The sequence below is a fragment of the Peromyscus californicus genome, unplaced genomic scaffold (genome assembly GCF_007827085.1).
Source record: "Peromyscus californicus insignis strain IS unplaced genomic scaffold, ASM782708v3 Scaffold_3__1_contigs__length_106647218, whole genome shotgun sequence".
Lineage (NCBI taxonomy): Eukaryota > Metazoa > Chordata > Mammalia > Rodentia > Cricetidae > Peromyscus > Peromyscus californicus.
In genome coordinates, this window is record NW_026294551.1 from 95,092,233 (window position 1) to 95,111,466 (window position 19,234).

General features: G+C 46.0%; 1 pseudogene; it reads left to right on the plus strand.

Annotated features, from left to right (window-relative positions):
• Positions 1 to 5,208: 5,208 nt before the first annotated feature.
• Positions 5,209 to 6,143, plus strand: LOC128123168 (olfactory receptor 1361-like; annotated as a pseudogene).
• The last annotated feature ends 13,091 nt before the right edge of the window (positions 6,144 to 19,234 follow it).

The window sequence follows — 19,234 nt, forward strand, 5'->3', positions numbered from 1 at the left end:
TTGTGATACCTCCCTTTATTAATGAATGCAATGAATTTATAACATTCAGATTATTGGATTTTATAATTCATCCTATTCTACTGTATTTTAAAATTGGCCACATTTAAAAAAATGTTTGGCTTTTATGAGATTTGATTGAATTTAGTAAACTCATATCCCTTAAACATTTATTTTTAAGTCAGGTATATCATTACACTCATTCCCAGTCAGTAGATACCTGGCTTAGTGTGTCAGTCCTCTGAGATTCCTAGTTCTTCCTGGGTTAGCCCCACCCTTCATACACTGGTCTATGACTTCTAGCCATTTTCTTTCTTTTCATTAAAACTAATTTATTTAATGCCTGTGTCCCACATGTGTGCCTGGTGCCCATGGAGACCAGAAGACAGCATTGGATCCTCTGGGACTAGAGTTACAGATAGTGATAAGCTACCCAGTGGGCACTAGGAATCAAGCCCAGGTCATCTGGAAGAGTACTCAGTGCCCTTAACCACTGAGCCATCTTGCCTTGCTTTCCTATAGTAAGAGAACTACAGTATCAGTCACAAGTTATTTTAGGTTTTGAAATTTGTTTTCCTAATCTTTTATAGTTTTGTAGCCTACAGGTAATTTGACAACAGTCTTTATTCTTTAGTTTTTACTAACCTGCTTTCATTGAGCCCTCTCAAAGCATTTAACATCATTTTCCTAATTTGAAGTTGTTTTGTTGTTGTTGAGGGTTTCTTTGTGTTCATATTTCACTGTGTAAAATAATAACATAAACATGTTTTAGAACAAATAAATGACTGCACACATACACACACACACACACACACACACACACACACACACACACACTATTATCAAAGCATCTGATCTAACCTGAAGTTATTTTAAGACTTTGTTTCAGCTGATGGTGCACACTGAAATCTGTGACTGAATCTTTCAGCATTAAGAGAATTAGAGCCAGCCTGGCTCCTGAGACTCAAATTATTTTCCTTAATCATTAACCTGAACTGTGATCTATGCAGCTCCTTAGGTAAAACTCATAGACCCTAGCTGTATAACATTTCCTTGTATTTATTTTTATTTATCAAAACTCTGTATAAGCTAACATTATTATTATCAATTAGACAATATAGCTTAAGGAGGAATCATCTTCATAACAATCCACAGGTAAAAATGCCCAGTAGAACAGGATGTTTCCATGAGATAAACATACTACATTACAGGCAGAGGGGATCTCCCCACACCCATTCACACCATGTCTGATACCAGAGAAAGATAGTAGCAGCAAACATGTAAAGGCACAGCAGAAGCAAAAGACATTCTGGGGTCTGTGATCTCGGGGTCTTTCCTTGTTCAGGGAGTTTCCTTCTGGTGGGAGAGAGAGAGAATACATATGTTCAATGGTTGGTTCCGTTTTCCTGGAGGGCTGTTCAACCCAGTCTCAAAGAGCATCGATTTGGTAACCAGATCTGGGTAATGGAACCAAGTGTTGTTGTTGCTGCTGCTTGCTATTCTGAGGCAACTGTCACTACCATCGGTCGCTGCCCCTGGCCCCACTGCTCCCAGCCCATGAATGGTGCACCTGGGAATGCTAATACAATTTATTTATCAGCTATTAATCCATTAGTGAATCAAGATTCATTTATTAAAACTGTTGGGAATTTGGAGAAGGCTCAGTGTACAGGCATTTACCATGCAAGTGTAAGGACTGAGTCCAGATCCCTAAACCCATGTGAAAACCAGGCTGGAATGGTGGCCATCTGTAATCCTAATCCTAGGGAGGCAGGGACGGGGATCCCTTTGGCAAGCTGGCTAGTTAAACTAGAAATGGTGATAGCTAGCTTCAGCAAGAAACCTTGCCTAAAACTAAAAGGTGGAGAGCAACTGAGGAAGACATCCGATGTGAAGGTTTGAGTGAGGATGGCTCCCATAGGCTCGTGTATTTGAATGTCTAATTGCTAGTTGGTGGACTGTTTAGGGACAGATTAAGAGGTGTGGCCTTGTCAGAGTAGGTGTAACCTTGTTGGGGGAGGTGTGTCACTGAGGGTGGGCTTTGAGGTTTCAAAAGTCTTCACCAGGTTCCCTCTCCCTCTCTCTCTCTTCCCCCTCCCCTGCCAGCTACCTGCAGATCAGGATGTAAAGCTCTCATCTACTGCTCCAACACCATGCCTGTCTGCTTCCTGCCATGATGATCAAGCACTAACCCTCTAAAACTGCAAGCAAGGCTCCAATTAAATGCTTTCTTTTATAAGAGCAGCCTCGGCCATGGTCTCTCTTCACAGCAATAGCGCAGTAACTGGGACACCTGACATCAACTTGGGGCCTCCACATGCATGTGCACCCCCCACATACACACATTTACATGCTAACTCCAACATGAATATGCACCCCCAACACACATACATATCCCCTGTACACACACACACATACACCCATCCCAACACACATACACATCCCCTGTATATACACATACACATACAAACACACATACCCAAATACACACACATATACACACAGAAACAACCCCACATATGCACACATGCACAAACACATACACACACAAACACACACATAAACATAAGCACACATATGCACATACATCACATATACTTGTACACACAACCACCCATCCCCAAATGCAACATGAGTTCTTCCTGCTATAAACTACCCACATACACACATGAATTCTTCCTGATATAAACTACCCACATACACACATGAATTCTTCCTGCTATAAACTACCCACATACACACATGAATTCTTCCTGCTATAAACTACCCACATACACACATGAATTCTTCCTGTTATAAACTAGTACAATTGTTTCTACATTTACAACTATTAATCTTTAGCAAAATACGACTGAAAATAGTCAGTCATCAGAAAATGATTCAAATCTAGAACTGGAAAACCAGGAAGGGCTTTCTTCAAATAATTCCCCTCCTCTCCCTCCTTTCCTTGCTCTTCCTCCTCCCCTCCTTCCCCTTCCTCCTCCTCCTCCCCCTCCTCCTCCTTTCCCCTACTATGAAGCTCAGGCAAGTCTCTGAATTAAAATTCTTCTGCCTCAGTTTCCACAGTGGAACTACAGGTGTGGACCACTAAGCCTGTTTGCATCTCTCTCTCTCTTTCTCTCTCTCTCTCTCTCTCTCTCTCTCTCTCTCTCTCTCTCTCTCTCTCTCTCTTCTTTTTTTTTTTTTTTTTTGTTTTTTGTTTTTCGAGACAGGGTTTCTCTGTGTAGCTTTGCGCCTTTCCTGGGACTCGCTTGGTAGCCCAGGCTGGCCTCGAACTCACAGAGATCCACCTGGCTCTGCCTCCCGAGTGCTGGGATTAAAGGCTTGCGCCACCACCGCCCGGCATCTCTCTTCTTAAACATAATTTCTTTATTAATTCTTTGGGAAGTTCGCATCGTGCACTCCAGTTCTGCGCATCTCCCAGTCCTCCCATATCTGTCCCTCACCCTTGCAGCATCTGTCCCAGAAGAAAATTAAAAAACCAAGCAAGCAAACAAACAAAAACCCCTCTTCCTTCCTTTGTCTTTCCTGCCTCTCCAACACCTTCTCATGCGTCCTGGTGGCACTGGGAACTGTGTGTCACATGGCACATCCTTTTGTACAATTATCTTTACTTGCAGATGTTCATTGCTGTGAGTGGTCTGGTTCAAGGCCTCAGGTTTCTAGTACACCATCTCATCACTGGGCCCTCTCTGAAACTCCGATCGGATATCCCCCAGCCACCCAAATCATGGAGATCCTGCGGGTGTCATTCCGCAGGACCAGTCCCTTTACACGCTCCAGCAGGACATAGATGGGGTAGATGTTACGGTGGACCGACCCAAGGCCCTGGATGTGGGCCTGGGTGGCAGCTGAGCTGCTCAGTCCAGGTTACTGGGACCTCAGGCGAGGGGCGGAGCCAGCTCTGCTGTTTCCTACCTTAGTTCCTGTCTGTTTCTCAGGTAAGGAGAACAGGGAAGCAGAGAGGGTTGGAGTTGCACATTATGGCCCATCCTCACAGTGATAGGCACAGATGGAACTTCATCCTACCTCTGCCTGCTGTGGAGATGTGTGTGGTAGGAGCATGGCATCCCAGACCTACCATGCTGAGCCTATGTGGGATAGGGGTTCCATTCAAAGAAAGCAGTAAACCGTGTGAGTTGGAAAGGTATCTCAAAAGGCATCTACTATAAAGGCCAAGTTCCTTATAGACTTTGCCTCTTGGCTTCAGGCTTTACTTTATCTAAACCCCGCATGTACTAAGTCCAGCTCAGTGTATACCCTTAGTTTGCTGCCTCAAACTGAAGATGATGTGACATCACTGATCACTGCTGAATGCAAGCAGACACAAGAAAGCAAAGATTACATTGAAGGTACAAGAATATAAAAATTTCATCTCCACACCAGTAGGCACAGGCTCAGATCACAAAAGCAATGAGAGCTGATGTCGTAAATAATGCCATTGGGAATCTGTGTCTACCAACGTGGGACTCATTTCTGCAGCCTCTACATTTTGATCTAACCATTGCATGTAAGCTTTGATGGTATTCTTTATCATTGTTGTTTGGTCCAAAGGGGCCACAAATGTAGATGGGAGTTTTTCTTTTTGTCTCTAATGAAGCTCTGAGGGATACTGGTCCCAGTAGCCAAAGAGACTGCCGTAAATGACTGTTCTGTGATTGTTCTGAACATCTTTCCCATTCAGAAGACCAAGACCCTATACATCTGCTCCTCACTAGCTTAGGACTCGCTAATGTTTCTAAGACATCACAAACCCCGAAATTAGGTCAAGGTGAACAGCGTTGGATAGCACCAACCTCCCTTCCCAGGTAATGTTATAACAGTGGAGGCACACGTATTTGCCTACTCAGGGTTGAAGTTATTGTCTCCTTCCAGAGGCCAGAAGCCTGAATCCATTGTTATCGCTTGTGACAAACACAGTACTAACAGACCGTTTCTCTGACGTTCTGAGCTGAGGAGGAGTTGGAAAGAGAGCTGAGAGGTGTAAAAATAGACATAGCTATTCTTAGAGGCTGTGTGGCCTCAGGGATGCTCAGGTAGGAAATATATCAGGGCTGAGTGTTGGAAAGCAGATGTGTAGACAGGCTAGGCGCATCCTGGGCTAGCAATTCTATGAACTGATTTGCAAATGTGATCCTACCTGGTAATCTATCACACCATGCCCATTTAGGTTTTGAATTTACTGTCTCCTATTCACTTGGGCTCAGACTCATGAGAGGCAGCAACCAGTCCAGCGTCTCCTCCTCCTGGGACTCTCCAGGCAGCCCCAGCAGCAGCAGCAGCTCCTCTTCCTGCTCTTCCTCATCATGTACCTGGCCACTGTCCTGGGAAACCTGCTCATCATCCTGGCCATCGGCACAGACTCCCGCCTGCACACCCCCATGTACTTCTTCCTCAGCAACCTGTCCTTTGTGGATGTCTGCTTCTCCTCCACCACTGTCCCCAAGGTGCTGGCCAACCACATACTTGGGAGTCAGGCCATTTCCTTCTCTGGGTGTCTCACGCAGATGTATTTTCTCTTTGAACTTACAGACATGGACAATTTCCTGCTGGCTGTGATGGCCTATGACCGGTATGTGGCCATATGCCACCCCTTACACTACACAACAAAGATGACCCATCAGCTCTGTGTCCTCATGGTGGTCGGGTCATGGGTGGTAGCCAGCCTGAACGCTCTGTTGCACACTCTGCTCATGGCTCGACTCTCATTCTGTGCAGACAACACCATCCCCCACTTCTTCTGTGACGTCACTCCCCTTCTGAAACTCTCCTGCTCAGACACGCACCTCAATGAGCTGATGATTCTTACAGAGGGAGCTGTGATCATGGTCACTCCATTTGTCTGCATCCTGGTCTCCTACACCCGCATCACCTCTGCTGTCCTGAGAGTCTCATCCTCAAGGGGAAGATGGAAAGCCTTCTCCACCTGCGGCTCCCACCTGGCTGTGGTCTGCCTTTTCTACGGCACCATCATTGCTGTGTATTTCAACCCCTTATCTGCACATTCATCTGAGAAGGACACGGCAGCCACTGTGCTGTACACAGTGGTGACCCCCATGCTGAACCCTTTCATCTACAGCCTGAGGAACAGGGACCTGAAAGGGGCTCTACGCAAAGTGGTTCATAAGAAGATGCTCTCTTTCTGATCAATGTATACTGAGTCTATGTATCACTCTCATGTAAGTAAATCATTTCCACCTCACAGAAGTCATACAGTCTGTCTCTAAGAGTATTTCCTGAAATAGAATGAACACATTTGGTAGAAACTTATCCACAAGTTTTGACTTAGTTCGCACCCTGCTCCTCTTAACGTGTGAAGCCAATTACTCTATCCTAAATGTGTTTATCAAACAATCAACCTTCCTTTCTAGCTGGGGTTACAGCTCAGTCGTAACGGGCTTGCCTGGCACATAGAGTCCCATGTTTGATCTCCAGCATCGCAAAGCAGAAAGAGAAGGATGTTCGTTTTCCCTTTCCAAGTGAAAGTGTGAGGATCACTTTGGAAGCCTCTATTTCACAAAATTTTGCATTTCCCTTTTGAAAAATGTTCTCAGAATACACAGCAATCATTTTTTCATCCCAGGCAGATCTTTAATCTCACCAAGAAGCCTTGAAATGCAATTATCAGTGCTGGGACTAACTCTAACCAGCTAGATCCAAATGTCTGGTTTCTCGTGTATTTTCTGGGTTGGTAGATACTAAAACCAAATGTGCTTTACAACCCGGCCTCATGAAGTGTGGGCCAGAAACTCTCAGAGAAATCTGAAGTCCTGTGTGGGCAAGGTATGGGCAGGGTCAGAGTGGTGCCACCCGCAACTCTCTGTGGGCTAACACCTCAGGCTCCTGCCGAGAAGGCTGCTCCTGGGCTTCGCATTGAATCCCCATTACACAGGATGTGTTTTTGTCTCTGGTCCTCTAATGAGACAGCTCTACCTTATGGGGCATCGCCACCATAAGACATGCCTTTGAGTTTGAGGGCCAAGTTCCAATGGAGCAACCCATGTGTATGAGATGGCTACCTTCCTCTTCTTGGGCACTCACTCAAGCCTCCGCAAAAGTCAAAGTTTCCTGCTCTTTGGAGCCTTTTTGTTCATTTTGTTTTTGGGTTTTTCAAGACAAGGTTTCTCTGTGTAGCCTTGGCTGTCCTGGAACTCTGGCCTACAAACTCACAGAGATCCCCCTGCCTCTGCCTCCTGAGTGCTGGGATTAAAGGCGTGCGCCACCACTTCCTAGTTTCTTTGGAGTCTTTTTGGAGTCTTTTAGGTTAAGCAAGCCTCTCCTTTCTTTCCCCACCCCCAAGAAAGTCGCTGGAGGCACTGTGCACAGGCAACCATGTAGTCTACTCTAGTCCCCATAAGGCTCCTGCTGAACCCTCTTTGGGGGTGAGACCTGTGGGACTCATGGGCCAACACTGTGCACCTTGGGTGCCCTGAGCAAAGCTGGGATCCTGACACAGTTGTATAGGAGACCTAGTTGGTGAACAAGTGAACGCATGAGTGTTGTCTTTTAATTTGTATTGAGTGGGTAAGAGACTTTACAAGGAATATTTTGAGCAAAATTACTATTGCATCCAAAATAATTACATCATGTTCTATAGTAGAAAACAATGCCGGGTATTAGGAAGAGTTGTGCTTTTACTCCATTTTTAGAACATAAGAACTTTTGCGGGGAGTTGAGGAGAAAGTCAATAAAGTTCCTGCCATTAAAGCATGAGGTCCTGAGTTTGGCTCCCCAGCACCCATTTAAAAGCTAGGCATAGTGGCATGAATTCGTGACCAAAGTGTTGTGGGGGAGAGTCGGAGACAGGTGGCGTATCTTTAAAACTAAGGTGAGAGTGATTGAGAGAGACACAGGAAGTTGATCTCTGTATGGCCCCCACATGCACATAGGCATGCTCGTACACACACACACACACACACACACACACACACACACACACACACCATACATTCACCAAAATAAAATGAAAGCATTTTTTACTGTTCATTATGATTATTAAAATTTATAGCAACACATCAGCAAATAGATAGATATTAGAGAACCACTTCGTGTGCTTCAAATGGCCATCTAGACACTGAAGGTTGGATGGACATAGAGAAATCAGTACAGTGGAGCACGTTCAAGACAATGAGAAGACAAAACGGTGGCACATCATGAAGCCACCATGAAAACACTATGGTGGTCTTTAAAACAAATAGAAGGATTGCATGATCTAACCATTAACTTACAAGTTTGATCACAAAATGTCTGAAGGCACAGTCTCAAAGGGACGTTCATATACTGGTGTTCTTAGCATCACTACTACTACTACGAACAATAATTTCACTATCTTGGTTGGGTTCAGAGACGGCTCTGTGGGTAAAGCCTCTGCCACACAGGTTGAGAACCTAGGTTCGGATCCCAATAAACCATGTAATGCTGGATGCAGTAGAGTGAGTCTGAAATCACAGTGCTCCTGCAGTGAGGTGAGAGGTGGAGGCAGGAGGATCCCCAGGAGGTTCTGGGCCAGCTGGTCTGGAGTACACAGTGTCAAACAATAAGACGCTTTGACTCAAACTAGATAGAAGACATAGTCCACACCTTAGGTTATGCTTTGACCTCTACATGAGTGCTATGGCACTGACACACTCACACACACACACACACACACACACACACACACACACACACACACACACTCAGACACACACATGCATACACACAGACACACACATGCACATACACAGACACACACACATGCACACTCAGACACACACACATGCACATACACACAGAGATACACACACACACACACACACACGCACACGCACACTCAGACACACACTTATGCATACACACAGACACACACATGCACATACACAGACACACACACACATGCACACTCAGACACACACACACATGCACATACACACAGATACACACACACACACACACACATACACACACACATCGTACACAATGTCCACTAATGGGTGAACAGATTAAGCAAAAGGTGAAAGAGTGGTACACGCATAAAATGTAATATTATTCAGCCTTGAAGAGGAAATTCTGATGTGTTTCAAAATGAATGACCCCGAGGGCATCATGGTAAGGAAAATAAACCAGTCACAAAAAGACAGCTACCACATCATTCCCATTATGTGAGGTCCTGACGGCAGTCAAATTCATGATAGGAAACAGCATGGTAACTGCCAAGGACTGAGGAGAGGGAAATAAAGGATTGTTACTTGTAGGGATTGGAGGAAACCCCGAGTGAGTGAGTGGAGTGTGCCTTTTGACATGCGCACTGCCTGGGGAGGCTCCAAGGCCAATTGACCCATGGACAACTGGCCAAACTGTTACCCATATGGGCCACACTAACGGGTGTGTGTGTGTGTGTGTGTGTGTGTGTGTGTGTGTGTGTGTGTGTGAAACCTTGGGAGTCTCAGTGTTTATTATCAGTGTGTGCAGAGACTAGCAGCTGTGACTTCCTCCCCCAGGATGTTGACATTCTGGGGCTGCAGAGACCTCCCACCTAGTCTAGCTGACCCCGCCCTTCATTAGGGTTCCTGAATGTGGCCTTGTTTAATTGGAATAAAATTTCAATAATGCAAAATGGAAAGAATCCTGAAGAATAAACACTCAGAACTGTGAATGTCCTTAACACTGCTGAACTGCCTAATTAACTGCCTAATAGAATTGACAGAGTCTGCTGCTTATTTTATTATAGCTAATATAAATGATGCTTAACAGGTAAAATCTGTCTTTAGAATCACAATATAATATACAATGTAAATGATTTTTATAAGATATCAGGAAGAAAATGAAAGTAACCTGTAAAAACATATGAAAGCAATTTTAAACAAAGTTGACCTTAGGTTGCATGGTGATTTAAATGAGAAATGACCCCCATAGACTCAGGATTTGAAGTTTGGTCCCTAGTCGTTGGCACTGTTTGGAGAAGCTTAGGAGGTTCAGTCTTGCTGGAGAAGTATGTCTCTGGGAGGCAGGCTCCGTGAAGTAAGGCCTCACCCCCTGGTTCCCACTCTCTCTGCTTCACGTTGGAGTTTAAAGGTGTGAGCTCCCAGCTGCTTGTTCCTGCTGCTGTGCCTGCTACCTGCTGCCACGCCCTGCCAGGATGAACACTTATCCCTCGGAACACAAACCTGAGTAAAATCTTTCTTCCAGAAGTTGCTTGGTCATGGTGTTTTGGTTTTTTTTTTAAAGATTTATTTATTTACTATGTGTACAGAAGAGGGCGCCAGATCTCATTACAGATGGTTGTGAGCCACCATGTGGGTGCTGGGAATTGAACCCAGAACCTCTGGAAGAGCAGTCGATGCTCTTAATCTCTGAGCCATCTCTCCAGCCCTCTTTTTTTTTTTTAAGATTTTATTATTTATTTATGTATATGAGTGCTTTATCTGCATGTCCAACTTTATGCCAGAAGAGGTCATCAGATCCCACTAGAGATGGTTGTGAGCCACCATGTGGTTGCTGGGAGTTGAACTCAGCACCTCTGGAAGAGCAGGCAGTGCTTTTAACTGCTGAGCCATCTCTCCAGCCCCATGGTCATGGTGTTTTATCATAGCAACAGAAAGGTAATGAATACATGTTATAATATCATTTTTTTTGAGACTGGGTTTCTCTGTGTAGCCCTGGCTGTCCTAGAATTCTCTCTGTAGCCCAGGCTGGCCTCGAACTCACAGAGATCCACCTGCCTCTGCCTCCCGAGTGCTGGGATTAAAGGCGTGCGCCACTGTTAGTTATTTAGTGGTGCTCTTACCCTTCGAGGAAAAGTCACAAAACATGACAGAATCCACTAACAAGAGTTTCATTAAGATAAGAGAGAGAGAGAGAGAGAGAGAGAGACAGATGTGCTCAGGCCTGTGGGAAAGACACATGAATAAAGAGATGGAGCCGGGAATATGGCGCTGGCTTATAAAGGCTGGGCCGCACCTGCGCACACAGGCCCATGTGGCTACTCCATGTTTGTTTTTTATTTTTCTGCCTCTGCTGCAGACATGGGAAACAAGGCTTCCAACCCCATCAGTCCTACCTCTCCCCTAGAATGTCTTCTTGAGGCTTTAAAAACCTCTCAGCTTAATGCCTTACTTAAAGATTCCTAAGCTTATCTGTCTCTGTAGTAAGAGATGGCCCAAATACGCTTTATAAAATAACAAAAAATGGCCGGGCGGTGGTGGCGCACGCCTTTAATCCCAGCACTCGGGAGGCAGAGCCAGGCGGATCTCTGTGAGTTCGAGGCCAGTCTGGGCTACCAAGTGAGTTCCAGGAAAGGCGCAAAGCTATACAGAGAAACCCTGTCTCGAAAAACCAAAAAAAAAAAAAAAAAAAAAAAAAAAATGGCCGCCGAGTGGCTCCTTAGCTCCCGATATTTTACGGGAGTTATCTAATTTCTGCCAGCGAACAGGCAAATGGAAAGAGTTGCCCTATATCATAGCTTTCTTCTTTCTCAGTGCTAAACTGTCTCTTCTGGATTCCTTCTCTCCTGCTCATATGCTCCTAGCTGTGACTAAACCGGAGGATTTTCTGACTCTGGAATCTCTGACTCTTGATCCTGCTAACGAACCCCCACCTATCTGACCTCCAGCTCCCACCCCTACTCCTAGGGCAACTGTTCCTTCAGCTCCTCTCCCGGATTCTTCTTCCTCTAAAGCCGATTCTTCCTTGGCAGTGGCCATTTCTTCCTCGGCAGTGGTCGTTTCCAAAGGCCCTGCCCTGGCTCCAACCTTCACTCCTCCTGCTACTCGTTCTTGAACTGCTAAAGGGCCTGATTCCAGCCATCCAAACCCTTCCACTGTTCTCCCTTTGCGAGAGGTGGCTGGTGTGGATGGACTGATTAAGGTCCATGTTCCATCCTCTCTCACAGAACTCTCTCAGATAGAAACTAAGCTGGGTTCTTATACTTCTAATTCTGCTTCCTTTATTAAACAGTTTCAATATATAACTCAATCTTATAGTCTCACCTTTCATGATATATACAAGATACTTTCTAATAATTTACTTCCTGAGGAGTGCAGGCGGGTATGGGAACAGGCTAGAACTCATGCAGATGAGGTTCACCAAACTAACCCCTCACATCCTCCAGGAGCCGAGGTGGTTCCTGACCAATGACTATAACACCCAGGTGGCTCTCTAGCAAGAGATAGGTTTATTAACTGTCTCCTGACAGGCCTCTGTAAGGCTGCCCTAAAACCAGTAAACTATGAAAAACTAAAAATGATAATTCAAGATAAGGATGAAAATTCATCTCACTTCTTAGAGCGGCTCACCAAGGCTCTACTTCAGTTCACTAGCTTAGACCTGGAGAGCCCTGAGGACAGGCAGCTCCTGATGACCCACTTTGTCTCACAGAGCTTCCCCGACATTAGGGCTAAACTTAAATGTTTAGAGAACGGCCCTCTGACCCCACAGGCAGATGTCCTAGCGATAGCATTTAAGGTGTACCATGGGAGAGATGAGAAGGCCCAGAAAAGGAGCTGCCAGATGCTGGCAAACACCATCCAACCGGCTCCCCGAAAGCCATTTGGTCCCTGTTTCAAGTGTGGGAAAGAAGGCCATTGGGCCCGGGCTTGCACCACCGCCCCACAAAGGGCACCGACAGGGCCTTGTCCAAAATGTTGCCAAAAGGGTCATTGGTCCATTGACTGTCCTAATGTCCCAAGCGACATAGGAATGCCAGACGAAGACCACACTCCGCCTGACTTTGTAGGCTTGGCTTACAGCGAGGACTGACGCTGCCCGGTTTCTGCCCCAGCCACTCCCATCTCACACAGGGAACCAAGGGTAATAATAAAAGTAAATGGGCACCCTCGTTCCTTTTGGACACCGGAGCTACCTACTCTGTCCTGAGAGAGTTTTGGGGGCCTACCTCTCCTTCTCGTCTCCCTATTGTCGGGGTTGGGGGACAGCCTTACCTACCTCATCAGACACCACCACTCAATTGCATTTTCAGAGGCATCCCTCTCACACACACATTCTTAGTGGTGCCAAGCTGCCCTGTACCTTTAATGGGGAGGGATCTTCTAGCTAAGGTAGGAGTGTCCATTTCTTTCGCTCCACACATTCGCCTCACCCCAGACGCGCCAGCAGCTCCCCTCCTCCTTCTCCTAGCCACTCACTCTACTGACTCTGACAGTTCTTTTCCCTTGCCAGTCTCTCAGGTAGACCCAAAAATCTGGGATATCCAAAACCCTTCTATCACTAGGCACCATCAGCCTATTACTATCCAGCTACAGAACCCTACCAGATATATCACCCAAGCTCAGTACCCTCTCTCACTCCAGAGCCTAAGAGGACTTAAGTCTATAATTTCTGATCTTCTCAGGAAAAAGCTGCTCTGCCTAACCTCTTCACCTTTTAACACTCCCATACTTGCAGTTAAGAAGTCTAATGGAACCTACCGCCTGGTTCAAGACCTCTGGCTCTTTAACTCTGCAGTGGTCCCCCTCCATCCTGTAGTGCCTAACCCTTATACTCTCCTGTCCACTATCCCCTCAGGAACCTCTCACTTCTCAGTTCTAGATCTCAAAGACACCTTCTTTTCTATCCCTCTCAGTCCTCAGTCTCAAAATATCTTTGCTTTCACCTGGACTGACCCTGACACTCACCTGTCCACACAGCTGACCTGGACTGTTCTGCAACAGGGATTCAGAGACACGCCACACCTATTTGGTCAGGCTCTGGCCTCTGACCTGCTTTCTCTGTCTCTCCCTGGCTCTAAACTAATACAGTATGTAGAGGATATTTTACTCTGTAGCCTGTCCTTACAGGTTAGCCAGACTAACACCTCTGCTCTCCTAAATTTCTTATCCAGCTGAGGTTACAGGGTATCTCCGTCTAAAGTTCAGCTGTCCACTCCCCAGGTCACTTATTTGGGTCTAACTATTACTCCAACCCACAAGGCTATTACTGTAGACAGAAAGTGTCTAATTCAGTCTCTTACAGTCCCTTCTACTAAACAGGAGATTCTGTCTTTCTTAGGAATAGCTGGCTTCTTACCGTCTTGGGTTCCATCTTTTTCTCTCCTTGCTCGCCCCTTATATGAGGCAGCTCAGGGCTCACCACATAAGTCCCTCCTCCATCCTGTCACTAAACCTTTCCAGAAGCTCCAACAGGCTCTTCTTCAGGCCTCAGTGTTTCATCTTCCAGACAATCCGTCCCTTCTCCCTCTATGTAGCAGAGAAGGAGGGATTTGCCCTGGGAACTCTAGGGCATCAGCTGGAACCTTCTTTTGTATCTGTAGCCTATCTGTCAAAGAAGCTAGACCTTACCAGTCAGGGATGGGCACCTTGCATCCAGGCCTTAGCAGCTGCAGAGCTCCTTATTCGGGAATCAAAGAAGCTAACCTTTGGGTCACCTATTACTATCTTCTCTCACCACAACCTGTCCCATCTCATAGCTTATAAAGGCTTACAAACTTTACCTCCTTCCCGAGTTCTTTCTCTCCAGATGGCATTACTAGAGGATGCCTGCTGTGGGATGTTCTGTATGGCAAATGTGTTGCTCTGATTGGTCAATAAATAAATCACTGATTGACCAGTGGCCAGGCAGGAAGTACAGGCGGGACAAGGAGGAGAATAAAGCTGGGAAGTGGAAGGCTGAGTCAGGGAGACACTGTCAGCCGCCATGATGACAAACAGCATGTGAAGATGCCGGTAAGCCACGAGCCATGTGGCAAGGTATAGATTTATAGAAATGGATTAATTTAAGCTGTAAGAACAGTTAGCAAGAAGCCTGCCACGGCCATACAGTTTGTAACCAATATAAGTCTCTGTGTTTACTTGGTCGGGTCTGAGCGGCTGTGGGACTGGCAGGTGAGAGAGATTTGTCCTGACTGTGGGTCAGGCAGGAAAACTCTAGCTACAGATGCCACATTTACTTTCCGGACTTGTCCACCTCCCTCAACCTAACGCTGACTATTCTCCTTCTCATTCCTGCACTGAAACCTTAGAGGAACTGTTATCTCACCCTTCACACATACAGGAGGGCACATTGCCCCAGGCTACTTATACCTGGTACACAGATGGCAGTTCCTTTTTATATGAAGGGACCCATAAAGCGGGTTATGCCATAGTGTCAGATACTGAGATAATAGAGGCACAGGCATTACCCACACACACCACTAACCAACAGGCTGAGCTGACAGCTCTCACCCGTGCCTTCCAATTGGCACAGGGCCACTCTCTAAATGTTTACACAGACTCCAAATATGCTTTTCATATCCTCCTGTCCCACGCTGCTATTTGGAGGGAGCATGGCCTTCTCACAGCAAAAGGGGGATCCATATCTAACTCAGGGCAAATAATGGCCATGCTAGAGGCTTCCTACCTCCCCAAGGCTATAGGAATTGTCTACTGTGGTCTCATCAGACCAATAGCTCTATCATCTCTAAGGGAAACAACTGGGCTGACCAGGCAGCCAGGACAGCACCCCTCCAGGGCCAAGTCTCACCTCACCCACCACAGGGAATCCATACAGCTTACACCCTCACAGGGAACTCCTGACACTAGGCAAATTCTTTCCTATCTACACCAGCTCTTTCATCCTAATAATCTTGCTCTGTCTCAATTTGTAAAAGCTCTCCTGCAGCCCACCTCTGAGGATTTACAGTTCTTAAGAACTATTATTGCCTCTTGTGAGATCTGCCAAAAAACAGATCCCAATACCAAGTACAGGAGTCAGCCTTTTTCCACCCACTAGGCTAGAGGTTCCCTTTCAGGGACTGACTGGCAGCTCGATTTTACCCATATGCCCACCATCAGGAAAGTTAAATATCACCTCGTGATGGTGGACTCATTTTCAAATTGGGTGGAGGCATACCCGGTTTCTAATAAGCGGGCTCAGACAGTTGCAGACCTCCTCCTCCAAGAAATTATTCCTCGGTTTGGGGTTCCTGCTTCTCTTCAGTCTGATAATGGCCTGGAGTTCACTTCTCAGATTTCTCAGACACTAGCTAAGGCTCTTAACATTCCTTGGCATTTTCATATCCCGTACTGTCCTCAATCCTCAGGAAAGGTGGAGCATACCAACCGGTCTTTAAAATCTATTCTTACTAAGATGTCACAGGAACTTCATCTCGACTGGGTAAGATTATTGCCTCTAGCTCTCCTCAGGCTCAGGGCTCTCCCTAAAAAGCCTCTTTCAATCTCTCCGTTTGAACTAATGTATGGAAGGCCGGTTCTAACACCAGGTCTTTTATCCAACCCTCCAACTGTTCCAGATAGCCTGTTAACTCCCCTTTTATGTCACCTAAGGTCTATTCTATGGAGCTTTGCAGACTGTTCATTATCTCAACCATGTGACAATAATTGTCCACCTCCAATCCACATTGGGGATCAGGTTCTTCTCTTTCCTCCAGGCCAGCGCCCTTCACCCCTTTCCCCTAAGTGGCAGGGACCCTTCAAGGTAATTCTTGTGACTCCTACAGCTGCTAAACTCGAGGGCTTTCCTCACTGGGTCCACCTGTCTCATCTAAAACCTTTTATCTCACCTCCATCCCAGAAAAATCTCTCTTCATATACAATAAAACAAACAGGGCCTTGATCTCTCAAGCTCCAGAGAACATCAGGATCCACTGCCTTGTCACCAATGCCAGAGAAATAAGGTATCACCCCTTCCTTTCCCTACTAGGGCCACACAGAGCCGGAGGCAAAAGAACCATCACAAATACCCAGGCAGTAAGGAAAAATGTAATGTAACAATCTATCATTGTTAAATACTCAACAACTGATCACCTGCATTTCCTAAATGCTGAACTAATGAAGGAAACAGGTGCCTTAAATAAACTACCTCTAATAAAGCTTGTCTCGGGTAAAAAATTAAGCAGAGTACTAAAACACCATAATAATCATCAATTCTATCACAGCTTCCTTTTTAACATGTTTCCATCTGGACAGGCCAGATCTACCTCAGGTAAATGTCAAGTCCAAAAAATAAAATAATAATGATTCCTTTCTCTCTAAGCTTTTTCTATGTCACCATTATCTTATCAGACAAAAGATTCCCAGTCACACCATGAAGGATGGACAGCTGCAGAACAAGAGATGACAGAACTGCATCCCAGGACTCCCACCATCACCCTGGGGCTTCAGAAGCTACCCTCCCCATTTCCCCAAGAGCCAACCGACGCCCACCATTCAGCCCGAAGCAGTCTTTGAGAGAAACGACACCTCATATCCACTCATCCGCCATTTTTTTCTTTTTAAAAAAAAACAAGAGCCCGGGGATGGTAGGGATTCACAACACGCCCTTATGTGCCTAGCCATTTCCGGGTCAAAACGTCTCGTGTGACCAGGACCCCGTGGCTTTGTGTGGTTGCCTAAAGCGCGCAGCACGATCATGTGATCTATGGGCATGCGTGGAGTAGCCACTTGGGCCTGTGTGCGCAGGCGTGGCCCAGCCTTTATAAGCCAGCGCCATGTTTCCAACTCCAACTTTATTCACGTGTCTTTCCCACAGGCCTGAGCACATCTGTCTCTCTCTCTCTCTCTTATCTTCATAAAACTCTTGTTAGTGGATTCTGTTGTGTTTTGTACATTTCCTCGCAGGGTAAGAGCGCCGCTAAGTAACTACCATAGAGAATAATTGGTTACTGAACAGCAGATAGTTAATGCAGGAGGTAAGGCTGTGGGAGGAGTCCATGTGTTTACTGTGTACCAGAAGCTGCTGGCTTAGCGGAATAGTGAAACAGCCTTTCCCTCCCTCCCTCCCTTCCTCCCTCCCTCCCTCCCTCCCTCCTCCCCTTCTCTCTGTGTATATGTGTGCACAGATGGTGCATGTGTACTATCCATGCTTACACGTGGGGAGACCAGAGGTCAACTGTGAAAGTCTTCCTCAGTTGCTTTCCACCTTTTATTTTATTTTATTGTTATATTTTTTTGGAGACAGGGTCTTCTTGTGTAGCTCTATCTGGCCTGGTCCCTATGTATACCACACCAGGCTAGCCTTGAACTCAGAGAGTTTCACCTACCTTGGCTCCCGAGTGTCAGGACTAAAGGTGTGTACCAACACCTAATTTTTTGAGACAAGGTCTCTCCCTGAACCTGGGACTTACTGACTAGTGTAGCCCGCCTAGGTGATGAGTTCCAGGGGTCCTCCTGTTACTGTACCTATCTTTTCCACAGGTGCTGGGGACATGAACTCAGTTCCTCATTCTCGTGTGACATACACTTTACTGACCCAGCCACCTCCTCTAACAGTGCAGTCTTGGTGCCATTAGACTAGCCTGTGATTTTACAGTGCTGTTTTGCATGATAACATTCAAACCAGTTGGTGATACATGCTGAACTTTCTTCTGCCAGAGGCTTAATTGGGCAAGGAAAAGGAGTGCAGGTGGACAGCTCTTCTAGACTTCAATACTTTTACCTTATATCCTGAGCAAGCTGGACTCCACTGACATTTCTTATCACCTAATTTGGGCTTTATTTTTTTTTAACAAATAAACTACCTCTCAAAAGATATTCTATGATTCTAGTTTGTTATGCTATTTTTTAAAAGACCTATTTTTATATCTGTGCGCATGCACGCACACTGCCATATTCTTACAGATGCCCTCAGAGGCCAGAAGAAGGCATTGGATCCCACGGAGCTGAGCTTACAGGCCATTGTGAGCTGCCCCATGTAGGTGCTGGCTACAGAACTTGGGTTCTCTGGAATAGCAGCATAAATTCTTTTTTTTTTTTTTTTGAGACAGGGTTTCTCTGTGTAGTTTTGGTGCCTTTCCTGGAGCTTGCGCTGTAGCCCAGGCTGGCCTCGAACTCACAGAGATCCGCCTGCCTCTGCCTCCCGAGTGCTGGGATTAAAGGCGTGTGCCAAAACTGCCTGGCAAACTCTTTTTTTTTTTTTTAATGCCGAATGTTGTTTATTGAAGGAGGGAGGAGGTCTTAGATACAGGTTTACAGCACAATGGGAGAACCCTGGAGGGCAGAAGTTCGCTACTGATGTTTTACAATCTTGCATCTAAGCTGTTAATACCCATTATGCAGGATACACAGACAAGGAACTTCCCTTAAGCATTCAGGAGGGTGGAACCTGGCAGGGAATTAGCATAGGGAGGATATCAAGGTCAAGGTCAGCAAGCAAGGCAACAGTTACCCAAAATGGGGGCCAGGGACCTACAGGTCCCCCTTTTACTAAAAAATGAGCTTCTGACTTAGGTTGCATGGGACATCAGCAACTCACCTTACCCATCATGGAGAGGCCTGCCCAGGCCACACAGGCACTCTGTCTTAGGTTG